Raw genomic sequence first — 12579 nt, forward strand, 5'->3', positions numbered from 1 at the left:
ATAATTAATAATATCGTCACACTTTTTTGCTCCTATCAAAACAAAAGTTAAACAATTAGAATGAAACTATAGCAGATGGAATATGCAAGCTAGAAACTTAGATCCCACATGGCTTTCACCAACCAACTGAAGGTGTATCTTGGAATATATCTCCATACCAAAATAAAACAATGTTACAGCTCTCAACAATAATATTTTATTTTCTGATAAGCAATTATATTTGAATCCAACACCATATCTGACACATTATATGTTGAAAACTTGGAATAGATTACTGACATTGACACATTAGTATGGTAAGACATCACAATGGGGACAAAATATAATTTATTGATGATAAGAGCACCGAATACTGACAAAACAGTTTTGGTAATTGTCGTCTACACTTCACCACCAAAAGAACAAGAAAATAAATGTACACCATGATTCCAGGTGAGGATGCATGTATCATCTCAGACTTGAAATTGGCAACCTCTGAAATTATTCTAGGGCGAGTGCAAGGGCAAGGGCACCTTCTGATACCAAAGGCAGGTGAAGCTGAGACAATGGGACTGGAAATGAGCAAAAAGAAGCATTGATGCAAGACTAAGCTCAAGTTTGTCATGCTTCATAAGTTTACAATGGGGACGGGTAATACTTTCATAGTCTATAAGATTCAAACAAGGATATTCATAGTGATATAAACAAGCTGCAATTCCCAACCAACAACAAACAAACAAGAACAAAACAGATAACTCTAATACTGTAAATGAAAATAAAAAGTAGTAACCCTTAGCATCCATTCAACTGTGAAATCCAAAAATAAACAAATGACACAATTATCCATGGCATCTACCCCAAGTAAATAAGCACTAAGCAGAATCCCTAACAACTGATATTATAACTAATGACATACTTCAAAAATATAAACAGAAAGGCTAGTAAAAACAGAAACAAAATGAAGAAATTATACCATGAAATTAGATTGCTAGTGAGGTATATATGCAGTAACCCAACTTTAGATAACAGAATTCTAGTACAAGTCAAGCTTTAGATAACCACTGTCTTTTCCTTGTTTTCTTCCTCACCAGAATTGTTTACCACTACCCTGTTCAGGAACCCAAAAAAAAAAAAAAAGGAAGAAGAAATGCTTAATCACCACACAGAAAGCAGAAAAAGTACAATTATAATAGCATCAACCACTAAACCCGAACCAAAGTATTACAATTAAGGAGTTACAATAGCCCATGGACAACGTATTAAAAAAAGAGATTATACATACATTAGCCCATCGACATGAAAAAGAAAAAAAATTGTGCATTTGGGAAACCAAATTAGTTAAATGGAGAAGAACAGAGGGGTTACCTGGAACCATAAATGCTCAAATACCTGCAAATTTCAAAGAAAACCACAAGAAAAAATCAATTAGGTAGGGAACTCCATGGTATCTGAGAACTTCTTCCCAGGTTCACATAAGCAAGGACATAATATCAGATACTCGCTTATAAGTGCCACATCTGACCCAGCCAATCTACTATTTGGAGGATTGGAGGGTTTGGTGGCAATGACCCAGCCAAAATATTTGAAAATCTTTGATTTTATCCTTATTTTATCTTTTATTTGAGAATACACTACTGCGTCAACCTGCAAGTCATTAATCAAGAATGTTCAAGGGTAGACATACACAATATCAATTCACATCATTAATAATAGAATCGTAATTACCTCTCTTGGAAGAGCCCTCATGATAGTCAGATAGTCATATCCAAAACAACTCGAGCACTTGCTGCTGGTTTTTCTTTGTCCACTTTACTGCGACAGCTAAGAAACCCACTGCCCAGAAACTACATCAACCAAAATTAACAGCTAGGACACAAAATCGACTGAATTGAAAATCGGAATCGAAAACCCTAGAGCAAAACGACTAAAAATTGAACAAATTGAGAACATTTGTAGTTGGACAAAAGATGGTTTGGGAGTCGAGCTCCTTGTGTTGGAATGACCTCTTGCTGTAATCGGTGAAGGCGGTGCTCTGTCTTACGACGTCCTCCCTCTAGGTCGCTGTCATCGTAGCGGTGCTGGGGAGGAGAAGTGGGGTCAAAAGGAACGAGGGTCTGGACACTCGAATATGATAGGAGCAAAAAGTGTGACAATATTATTGAATATGTGCCCCATTTTAGCCTTGTTTCTCCCATAAGTTTAGTGTTTTGAGTCATCGAGTCATTTTGAGAGTCTTGTTGAGTGTTTGGAGTGAAATAGGCGGAAAAAGTAAAATTCATGAAAAATCCTAGCTGGATCAGGATTCCTCACTGTCGACTGTTTTTGCGGTCTTTACTTTATTTTAATTCCCTTTATTTTCTCTAGAAAATTCTGATATTCTCCTGCTTGTTGTAGGAAACGTTGCCTGCTGGAACTATTGGAAACAGCAATGATGGAGTCATAAAATAAAGCATTAAGATATTTGACCAAGCAATGAAGAAGGGAAATAAAGGAGAAAAGACGTTTTCAGTTGAGGAATAAAAGTGAAAGACGTTTCAGCTGGAAAATAAAAAGAGAAAGACGTTTTCAGTTGGGGGAATAAAGGAGAAAAGACGTTTTCAGTTGAGGAATAAAAGAGAAAGATGTTTCAGCTGGAAAATAAATAAGAGAAAGACGTTTCAGCTTGGAAATTAAAAGAATTGCCCCATTATGAGAGGATTTATGGCCATAAAGGAGACGTTTCAGCTGGAAAAGCCAACCAATGCTCCCCTATAAATAGGCAACGTCCAGAACTGAATTAGCATCACTTCCTGGCCAAAAACCATTCCAAGACTGCCTAATTCACTCCTTAAACTTCCATCACCTACAAAACCGTGACCACCATCCATCCATCCATCCATCAATCTACGAAGCTCTTAGGCGCTGAGTCAAGGACGCTCCACCACCATAGTAGAGACAAGTTCATCACCTTGTTGCTAAGCCGCTGAGGAAAGCTTCAAAGTGTAACTATGACTCTACTTATAATTTTTGTTTCGGTTTTGTGTGTTTCAATTTGCGAGTTGTGTAATTGGAGACATGGAATTTTCAGAATATTTTTATTAATATTTTTGAGATTTTCAGTTTATTATTGAGTTAATTTTGAGAATTCTTTTATGATGCATGTTACAATCTTGTGCCCTTTTACGTGTTTAGGTAATTTTCAGAGTTAGGTTCATAAGTTTACATGCTAGAATAACGGTGAGAGTTCTTGTGTGTTTTCTTAATTTGCCAAGAGTAATTGTTATTTGTTAAGACGCTGAGTTAAACAAGTAGCAATTAGTTCTAAAAAGTGGTAAAAACTATGTTCAATGGTTAAACGATTCTGGAAATTACGTGTTAAATTCTATGTCTAATGGTTAATTTGCACGTGTGAGTTGATTCGAGGGTTAGATAATACTACTAGTTAAGAGAATTACGCTGAGTGTTTTCGAAAATTAGTAGTATTAGGCTTGGTAAGGACTTTTCCAATCCAAGCCTACATTAGAATGAATCAGATAAATGGATTGATCCGCTGAGGCTTTTCATTTTGGCTCTTATCTAGGCATTTAAGGTGGGCACATTTTTGTAGCATGTTGAAATGAATTTTCTGTTTTTACACTTAGTAATTTCCGAGTGGTATTGGTCTAGGTTAGGGAAGTCGATCATTGTATATAGTTTTATTTGTTTTGTTTTTATTTTAAGTAGATTAGAAACCAAATTCAAAAACCCCCCTTTTTATTCGTTTATTTGTTAATTGACCTTTTTGTGTAGGTGTACCCTACAATCCCCGGACTGAACGATCCCTGCTTATCCTATACTAACAACTACATTTTGCAGGGTTAAATTGTGAGGCTATTTCAGCCGCATCAATTTTTGGCGCCGTTGCCGGGGATTGTTAAAATCCCTTGCACTTAAAGTGTCATCGATTTTGTTGTATATAGAATGCATGCTAATTTTTGTACTACACTTGTGGAATGGTGACAAATTGCGATTTCGGTTAGGCCAAGCTTTAATTGTGATTTAGTTTAAGTTTTATGAGTGTTACAAAATTAAGCATGTCTTTTATCATTGTTGTACAATTTGTAGAAGTTGTTTTTTTTAACCATATTGTAAATTGAATGTGTTTCACTTAGATTAATATACTTAGGTTATGAATTTAGCTAAATACTTAATTGTTGTAAGTGTGTAAAATCGTATGAGTAGACAAGGGCCCTTTTGTTAATATTGGCCTAAACCCTTCATTAGTACCTTACTCAGGTCTCTTGAGGTTGAGGGCGGCCTTTATTAGCACTTGGAGAACGGTCTAACACATTAGTTAATTTCCCAGCTGAGTAAGGGGCGCATACGGATGGTGTCTTAGGTTGAGACGCTGGGTGATGGGTTCAATTGGATCTCAGAGATACTATAGAATGAGCCTAAACCACTATGTGGGAGTAGCCGATAGGGGCCTAAACCTCAATGAGGGAGTAGCCTCCGTAGTATCACCAAAATGAGTCCTCCCTCTCACTTACCTCTTAATCTGGCCATCCGGCCTTCTGAAACAAAGGAAAGAGACTTATGTCTGGGCGACTATCCCTATATCGTATCTCACCAATAGTAGTGGTTTCTATTGGGCTTGACTTACAACTTGGAATCAATTGAGATATTAACTATGTTTATAAAAAAAAAAAAAAAAAAAAAAAAAAAAATTGATGTGTGACCTGCTTAAGGAATATTGGATTAAACATGACTTTGTCGAGGGTAGCTGTTCTATAGTCCCATTGCACAAACGAGGTCTTCTGTTCCAGTACCTAAGTATGTAAATATAAAAGTAACTTAGAAAGTTAAGGAAAGACATAATGTTTGTATTCCTAACCTTGTATATGTTACTAACACTTGATCTGGTGAGTCCTTTGTGGAGCACACATTGGAAGAGATACCCCTCCAGGAGGAACCCAAGGAATGAGCACGTGTGAACAAGGAGAAAAGTCCAGGCTGAAGGACTATAAATATTAAGCGCTGCATGGGAGGCAACCCATTTCAACCGAAGCTGTGAAGGAGCCATCAACGAGAGTTTGACATTTCTATCCCTTCACTTGCTTAGGTTGAATTGTACTTGTGTCTTTGTTTGTTTGTTTGTTTGTTTTACCCTTCTCTTATTTTCGTAGCCCCCCCCTATTTAGGGTCTATATACCATATTTTTTTGCCTACATTGAGGACAATGTAGATTCTAAGTGTGGGGTGGGTTTACACCTTTATTTTCAGAATTTTTTTCAGTTTCAAAAAAAAAAAAATTTAAAAAAATGTTGGTTTTAGAGTCTTTTTGTTTGTTTGAGTCTTAGGATGCTCCTAACGTCTAGGATGAACATGTCTCTGAATTCATGGCTGAAGGTTTTCACAATCGAAATAGGACTTAATTGAATTATGTGGTTAATCGACGTTGTGATGCTTGTATGAAGATTTGAGATAGGGTTGTAACTTGGTTCATTAAGCATGCTAGGATTAAGTCTGATTCATTTGACCCTAAGTGAGCTGTTGAGCTAAAATACCTTCTTTTCGAGTGCTTATTGATAAATTCATAATTTCATGGCTGTATTTGCAAAACCTCATCATTCTTTGAAAATCCAATGATCATGTGCCGTTGATTTTAATGGACTAGAGAGTACTAGAACTCGACTGTTGTGACTGTCAAAACTTGTATGCCATAATATGCCCTGATCCTGGATAGGATAGAAGGCATTAAGGTAACCACCATAGCCAAACAAGCATGTGTCCCCAATTGTGCCCGTCGTGGGACTCCTTAGAATGAACCCCTTTGAGCCTACGTTGAAAACCTTTGTTTCATCACCCTCACTACCCTACCATGAGCTTAGTACAAGATATCTCTACCCTTGTCTTAGGGACTTAGTAGAGCATGACATAGTGTAGGGGTGACGATGAAAGACAAGTGTGGGGTGGGGAAAATCCAAGAAAAAAAGAAGAGAAAAAAAAAAATTTGCCGTAAAAAAAAAAAAAATGAAAGAAAATGAAAATGAAAAAGAAAGAAAGAAAAGCGGCAAAAGAGAAGAAAAATTGAAAAGAAAACTCTTGGGAAATTGTTGAAGTGTGGTTTTGGACTTTCAAATTTGTAGAAGGCTCAAAGTTGAAAATTATGCCTTTGTCCATTCCCATGTTGGTTAGAGTGAAGGTTTGGCCCAAAACAATGATATTTGGTCTACAAAAATGATGACATAAGGTGGTCCATATATGCTCTGCTAGGTCCTTAGGATTTTTGTATCCTTAATCTTCATTTCGAAAACCCTAGCTTAGCCCCATTACAACCTGTTTTAAGTGCTGACTTGATCCTTGAGATGGGCTGTCTTTGGTTAGTGGAGTCAGGTACGCAGTCGAGCTTATGGTTTAGGTCCATTTGTGCACTTAGTCATTTCATGAGGTCTTTAAAAATTCTTCACAAAATGCGTTTACTGATGAAATATGCAAGCTATTTGTTGCCTTACAATTTGTTCTCTTGCATATACTTGAGTGTGAAGCTTTTAAGCATAGCCATTTCTGAGAGAAAAATCGAGAGTATGCCTTGTGAGTTTGGATTGGACTTGTTCGAAACATGCTATCATTCACTGTATAACTTAAGTTCTCCATATCTTGCTTCGTCATATGAATGTCACATGTTTATTAACCATGGAATTATCTATGCGATTTTGATTAAGTGTTTAACGTGAAAGCCATGAGTTTGGAATCTCTGAGACAACAGTTAGGAGCAATAGAGTCATTTACGTGCTTTTCGTTGAGTCTCTGTTTTGTTTTGTATTTTTGTTTTGCTAAGGGACTAGCAAAAGCTAAGTGTGGGGTAGTTGATAGGAGCAAAAAGTGTGACAATATTATTGAATATGTGCCCCATTTTAGCCTTGTTTCTCCCATAAGTTTAGTGTTTTGAGTCATCGAGTCATTTTGAGAGTCTTGTTGAGTGTTTGGAGTGAAATAGGCGGAAAAAGTAAAATTCATGAAAAATCCTAGCTGGATCAGGATTCCTCACTGTCGACTGTTTTTGCGGTCTTTACTTTATTTTAATTCCCTTTATTTTCTCTAGAAAATTCTGATATTCTCCTGCTTGTTGTAGGAAACGTTGCCTGCTGGAACTATTGGAAACAGCAATGATGGAGTCATAAAATAAAGCATTAAGATATTTGACCAAGCAATGAAGAAGGGAAATAAAGGAGAAAAGACGTTTTCAGTTGAGGAATAAAAGTGAAAGACGTTTCAGCTGGAAAATAAAAAAGAGAAAGACGTTTTCAGTTGGGGGAATAAAGGAGAAAAGACGTTTTCAGTTGAGGAATAAAAGAGAAAGATGTTTCAGCTGGAAAATAAATAAGAGAAAGACGTTTCAGCTTGGAAATTAAAAGAATTGCCCCATTATGAGAGGATTTATGGCCATAAAGGAGACGTTTCAGCTGGAAAAGCCAACCAATGCTCCCCTATAAATAGGCAACGTCCAGAACTGAATTAGCATCACTTCCTGGCCAAAAACCATTCCAAGACTGCCTAATTCACTCCTTAAACTTCCATCACCTACAAAACCGTGACCACCATCCATCCATCCATCCATCAATCTACGAAGCTCTTAGGCGCTGAGTCAAGGACGCTCCACCACCATAGTAGAGACAAGTTCATCACCTTGTTGCTAAGCCGCTGAGGAAAGCTTCAAAGTGTAACTATGACTCTACTTATAATTTTTGTTTCGGTTTTGTGTGTTTCAATTTGCGAGTTGTGTAATTGGAGACATGGAATTTTCAGAATATTTTTATTAATATTTTTGAGATTTTCAGTTTATTATTGAGTTAATTTTGAGAATTCTTTTATGATGCATGTTACAATCTTGTGCCCCTTTACGTGTTTAGGTAATTTTCAGAGTTAGGTTCATAAGTTTACATGCTAGAATAACGGTGAGAGTTCTTGTGTGTTTTCTTAATTTGCCAAGAGTAATTGTTATTTGTTAAGACGCTGAGTTAAACAAGTAGCAATTAGTTCTAAAAAGTGGTAAAAACTATGTTCAATGGTTAAACGATTCTGGAAATTACGTGTTAAATTCTATGTCTAATGGTTAATTTGCACGTGTGAGTTGATTCGAGGGTTAGATAATACTACTAGTTAAGAGAATTACGCTGAGTGTTTTCGAAAATTAGTAGTATTAGGCTTGGTAAGGACTTTTCCAATCCAAGCCTACATTAGAATGAATCAGATAAATGGATTGATCCGCTGAGGCTTTTCATTTTGGCTCTTATCTAGGCATTTAAGGTGGGCACATTTTTGTAGCATGTTGAAATGAATTTTCTGTTTTTACACTTAGTAATTTCCGAGTGGTATTGGTCTAGGTTAGGGAAGTCGATCATTGTATATAGTTTTATTTGTTTTGTTTTTATTTTAAGTAGATTAGAAACCAAATTCAAAAACCCCCTTTTTATTCGTTTATTTGTTAATTGACCTTTTTGTGTAGGTGTACCCTACAATCCCCGGACTGAACGATCCCTGCTTATCCTATACTAACAACTACATTTTGCAGGGTTAAATTGTGAGGCTATTTCAGCCGCATCAGAATATTTTGGGAGAAGAAGAATCTGAGAGTTGCTATGTCTAATAAAGCTTCTTCTACTTTTTATGGGGGGAACTGAAAATTGGAGGAGGGAATCTGAAAATTGGGGAGCCAAAATGAATGACTTCTTTGGATTGTAGGTGTCCCTGTTGCCTTGTTGATATCCTTTATTTCACAGTCCCGCTTTCATTCAAATGAAGGGTGTCCTAAATAACATTTAAGGACACTAAATAAATTGTGTGACCTTATTGAGAGTCCTCATAACCGTTTTTTCTAGTAGTGTATTTTGGATATTATTGGCAATTGTTGGAGATCAGTTGGGAATCTCAGTATTTGAGGTATTTTTTTTTCCAATATGATGATTTGCAAAGAGATCCAGATTGAGGTTTCTCCAATTGAAGACCTTATGTCGACGTCATGTACGCATCACTCTCCGGTAGACAACAAAGAAATTAAAGAAATATTTTGGGTAGTTATGGCTAGATGTTGTATTTATAAGTGGCCCTGGTCACTGATGATGATAAGTGAGAAGTGTTGACAGTAAATGAGAGTTGTAAATAGAATGAGATTTTTTTTTATAGAAATTGTCATTTTGGGTTGTTACCTTAACCAGGGTGTATGGGTATAGTTTGCTTGGAATAAAAGAATTGATTTCAGATTCCACAACTTATAGTTTTGTCTTCCTGAGTCCTGGATTGTAGCGAGTAGGGAGATGAACAAGAGTGAGCTTTTGAAGTTAATATGTGCTTGAAGTTCGAGGAATCAGAAGGATGCTTAAGGTTTTACAATAGAGTTACGACTTTGGTTAGTAAATAATTGGGAGAGTTGGAATCAACTCTTCGTATGTGATATTATGCAAATGGCTGTCTTTGGTTATCCCTTTTTTTAAGTGAAACGGTTACACGTAAGATCGGAGAATAGCGGTAACGACATTGTTAGGTGTCCATAGAAGTTCGAACGGAATTGTTATGTGATACGAAATTTGATTCGAGTTCTGAATCATGGATCCTTGAAGGTTGAATTGTGGTAGGTTCAGGTAGAGGGTTTGCCTGAAAGATGGGTTGTGTATTAGAGGTTGGTGGAATAACTTTAAGGAAATAAGTTTCTAGTTGGCTTCGAAAATATTTCTAATTAAGGTTTGACCAGAATTCTTGTTATGCATTTGGGTAAGACGTAATGCGGTTGCCTTCACTTTGACGTATTTCTACGATGTTTAATTGGAGGAAATTGGACCATTATGTGGTGGGACCACGTGCGGATCCAGATATTGCTTGGTGTGATACAAGATGTCGGACGGATGTCTGTTTTATATTAAGGATTGTCGAGGAAAGATCTTATGAATTGTGTTAGCTATCTCGGGGAATTGGTTATTGCTTGAATTGAAAACATGTAATGGATTTCTTTGGAGGAATTGAGCGTGTTTTGCTACCCTGGTGACCCTTAACTGGAAATGTATAGGAAGTTGTTGGTACGAGTGAAATCCGGTCACCACTTGTCTAACGGTAAGACGATTTGAACATGAAGTAGGAGTTGAGTTGGAATAAATTGATTGGGCTTATGTTCTATCAAGGTTTCAACAGATATTTAAGTACTAATTGTTCAGCTACGTACTATGGTTGAGTTATGTTATTGGATAAATTCTTAGTGAGGAGATTTGGAAAAGTTTTTGGTACAATTTTGGTTAGCACTGGAAAGTCATAGGGATCCTTATTGTAGTTGAAATCTTATAAGTGTCGATCGAGGAGCGGATTTGTGGCTATCTTACCCTCTTTTCGGTAAGGAAAGTCGTCGTTTATCAGTATTGGCCTTAAGTAAGAAGAGTTGGCTATATTCTTGTACTTGCAAGTTCAACGTTGTTTGACATGACTGATTTCTAGTGATTCTTGTAACATCAGATAATGAACTTCTTCGATATCTTATTTTTCCTGTCTTGGGAAGTAGATTTTTGTTTCTGTGGAATTCGAAGTGTTATTCATTTAAGTAATTCACTTTGTGCTTTCATTGTCAGTATTCTGTTACTTATATTTGGGCACTTATTCGACTTTCTTTCTAGGGTGTTTAGGGCAAAAAGAGTTTTTGGGAATTTTCCTTATCACAGGCTAAGACTTTTCAGTAATGCTTGACGGCATATCTATATTTTTTGGACTGTTGAGTCAACAGGGGATGCTGTGAATTTTGCTGAGTTTGTGTTTAAAATATATATATATAATATATAAACAAGCTATGATATTTCAGCGGGTGTAGCTTCCAGATAACCATCAAATTCAAATGGTAACAAACAAAAGTCAAAATAAATGCCTTGTTAAAAGTTTGAACACAGTAGACATTATCCATTTAAAGCTAGGAGGTGATATGGTAGCACATCAAAACATTCAAATTCAAATTCAAGTCATGCTATCCAAATTGATACAGATTTTGCGAACTTGACTCAGATTGATTGTAACAAACTCATTGCCATGCACAATTGGCTATCTCAATATAAGTTTATTCAAATTTAAAATCAAGACTCAATCTTATCTCCAAGACTCTCTATAAAAGCAAACACAATGCCAGAGTTAACGAGACAGAAAACACATCAAGAGAAAGGCGAAGCCCTGCTGCAAAGGAGAGAAGAAGCGTTCATCAACTTTATTCGAAGGAGGAGCCGGCAGGCAGATGCTAAAAGGTTGAGGCCTCTCTGACCTAGCAGTGCTACTTCTTGTTTTTTTTTTTTTTTTTGCAGTGTCTCCTTTTATTTGTGTCACCGTGGAGCTACAGAGATCCTTGAGCTTTCGCAATCTCGTATACGATACATGTGTATGACCAATCGGTGGAATGTCATCTGTTCTGAAAGTCAACAACAGTCCCTGGAAAAGTCTCTTTCTTTCTGCATTTTGTTAACCGTGATAAAGACATATGGCCTTGCAAACAAGCTGAACAAAGAATTGGCCAAGCAAGACAAACCACACAAATCTTCAGAGTTGGTGTCTGGAGAGGAAAACTCACCCTTGATGTTCTTTTGGAAGCACTCCTAGCAACTTGCAAGCAAGGAAGAAATAAGTCAGAAACCTGAGACCAAGCTGTGAGGTAGAAGCTTTCCCACTTCTCTAGGAGAACTTTGGACTTACCTTGTCCGCCAAATCCCAGCGATGAAATGGCTTTTGCTGTCAAAGTTCTTGCCTGCACTTGCTGTCGAAGTCCCTGCCTGAACTTGTACCTGCAACAGTTTTGACAACTGAAGAGTCAATACCAAGATGACAAACAAACAACACACAAGTCCCATACGTAGCTAAGCCATGGTGCTGATTCGCTAAAAGTAAGCATATAATTTAACCCTATAAGATATCATTGTTTGTACGCAGTAAATAGGGATCGTTCAAATCCGGGGATTGAGGGTACACCTGTCATTGTAAGACAAATAAAGAATTAAAATAAAACAAAGTATATTATTTACAAAAATAAAATAAAGTATATACAAATTTACGAAATAAAGGAGGGTTTTAGGATTTGGTTTCGAAAATTAAAATAAACAAAACAAAGAAAACACAAAAACACAAGTACAAGAATGAAACATAAGAAACAAAGATCAAACCAATTCCATAATCAAATTCGATTCAACCCTACAATTATTCTAAGCAAATGATTTTTCATATTTTACTTTCCTTTACTAATTAATCTAAGTGAAAGCACATAGATCAATCCTATCAAACATGCAATCAAAGTCTAGAAAGCTAGCAAATCAAGACATGTTCAACGCAATAAACAAAAAGAAAGGTCATCAACTTAAGTGCACAACCTAGTATGAATAAGTTCATCCACTTGCAATCCTTTTCAATTAAATTCGACTTTTGTCCAAAGCCTTTACTACTTTTGATTTAAGTTCACAAAACTATTTGGTGAATCATAAACTTAAATCTAGCATCAATTATATGCAAACCCTAAAAGTTTCGAACCAATCAAGCTAAACATATAAAAGATATCAATCAAGCAAATTTAATTGAACAATCTCACAAAAGCAACTATGGAAGCACAATTATAAGAATCCAAAATTTCACTTA

General features: G+C 36.4%; 1 long non-coding RNA gene across 1 annotated transcript; it reads right to left on the reverse strand.

Moving 5' to 3' along the window:
- Positions 1 to 11243: 11243 nt before the first annotated feature.
- On the reverse strand, positions 11244 to 11919 carry LOC121050295. The gene is made up of 2 exons (XR_005802592.1): positions 11650 to 11919; positions 11244 to 11559 (listed from the first exon to the last, which is right to left on the reverse strand). It is a non-coding gene; the product is annotated as an uncharacterized LOC121050295 (long non-coding RNA).
- Between the last annotated feature and the right edge of the window lie 660 nt (positions 11920 to 12579).

The sequence above is a fragment of the Rosa chinensis genome, chromosome 7, assembly GCF_002994745.2.
Source record: "Rosa chinensis cultivar Old Blush chromosome 7, RchiOBHm-V2, whole genome shotgun sequence".
Classification (NCBI taxonomy): domain Eukaryota; kingdom Viridiplantae; phylum Streptophyta; class Magnoliopsida; order Rosales; family Rosaceae; genus Rosa; species Rosa chinensis.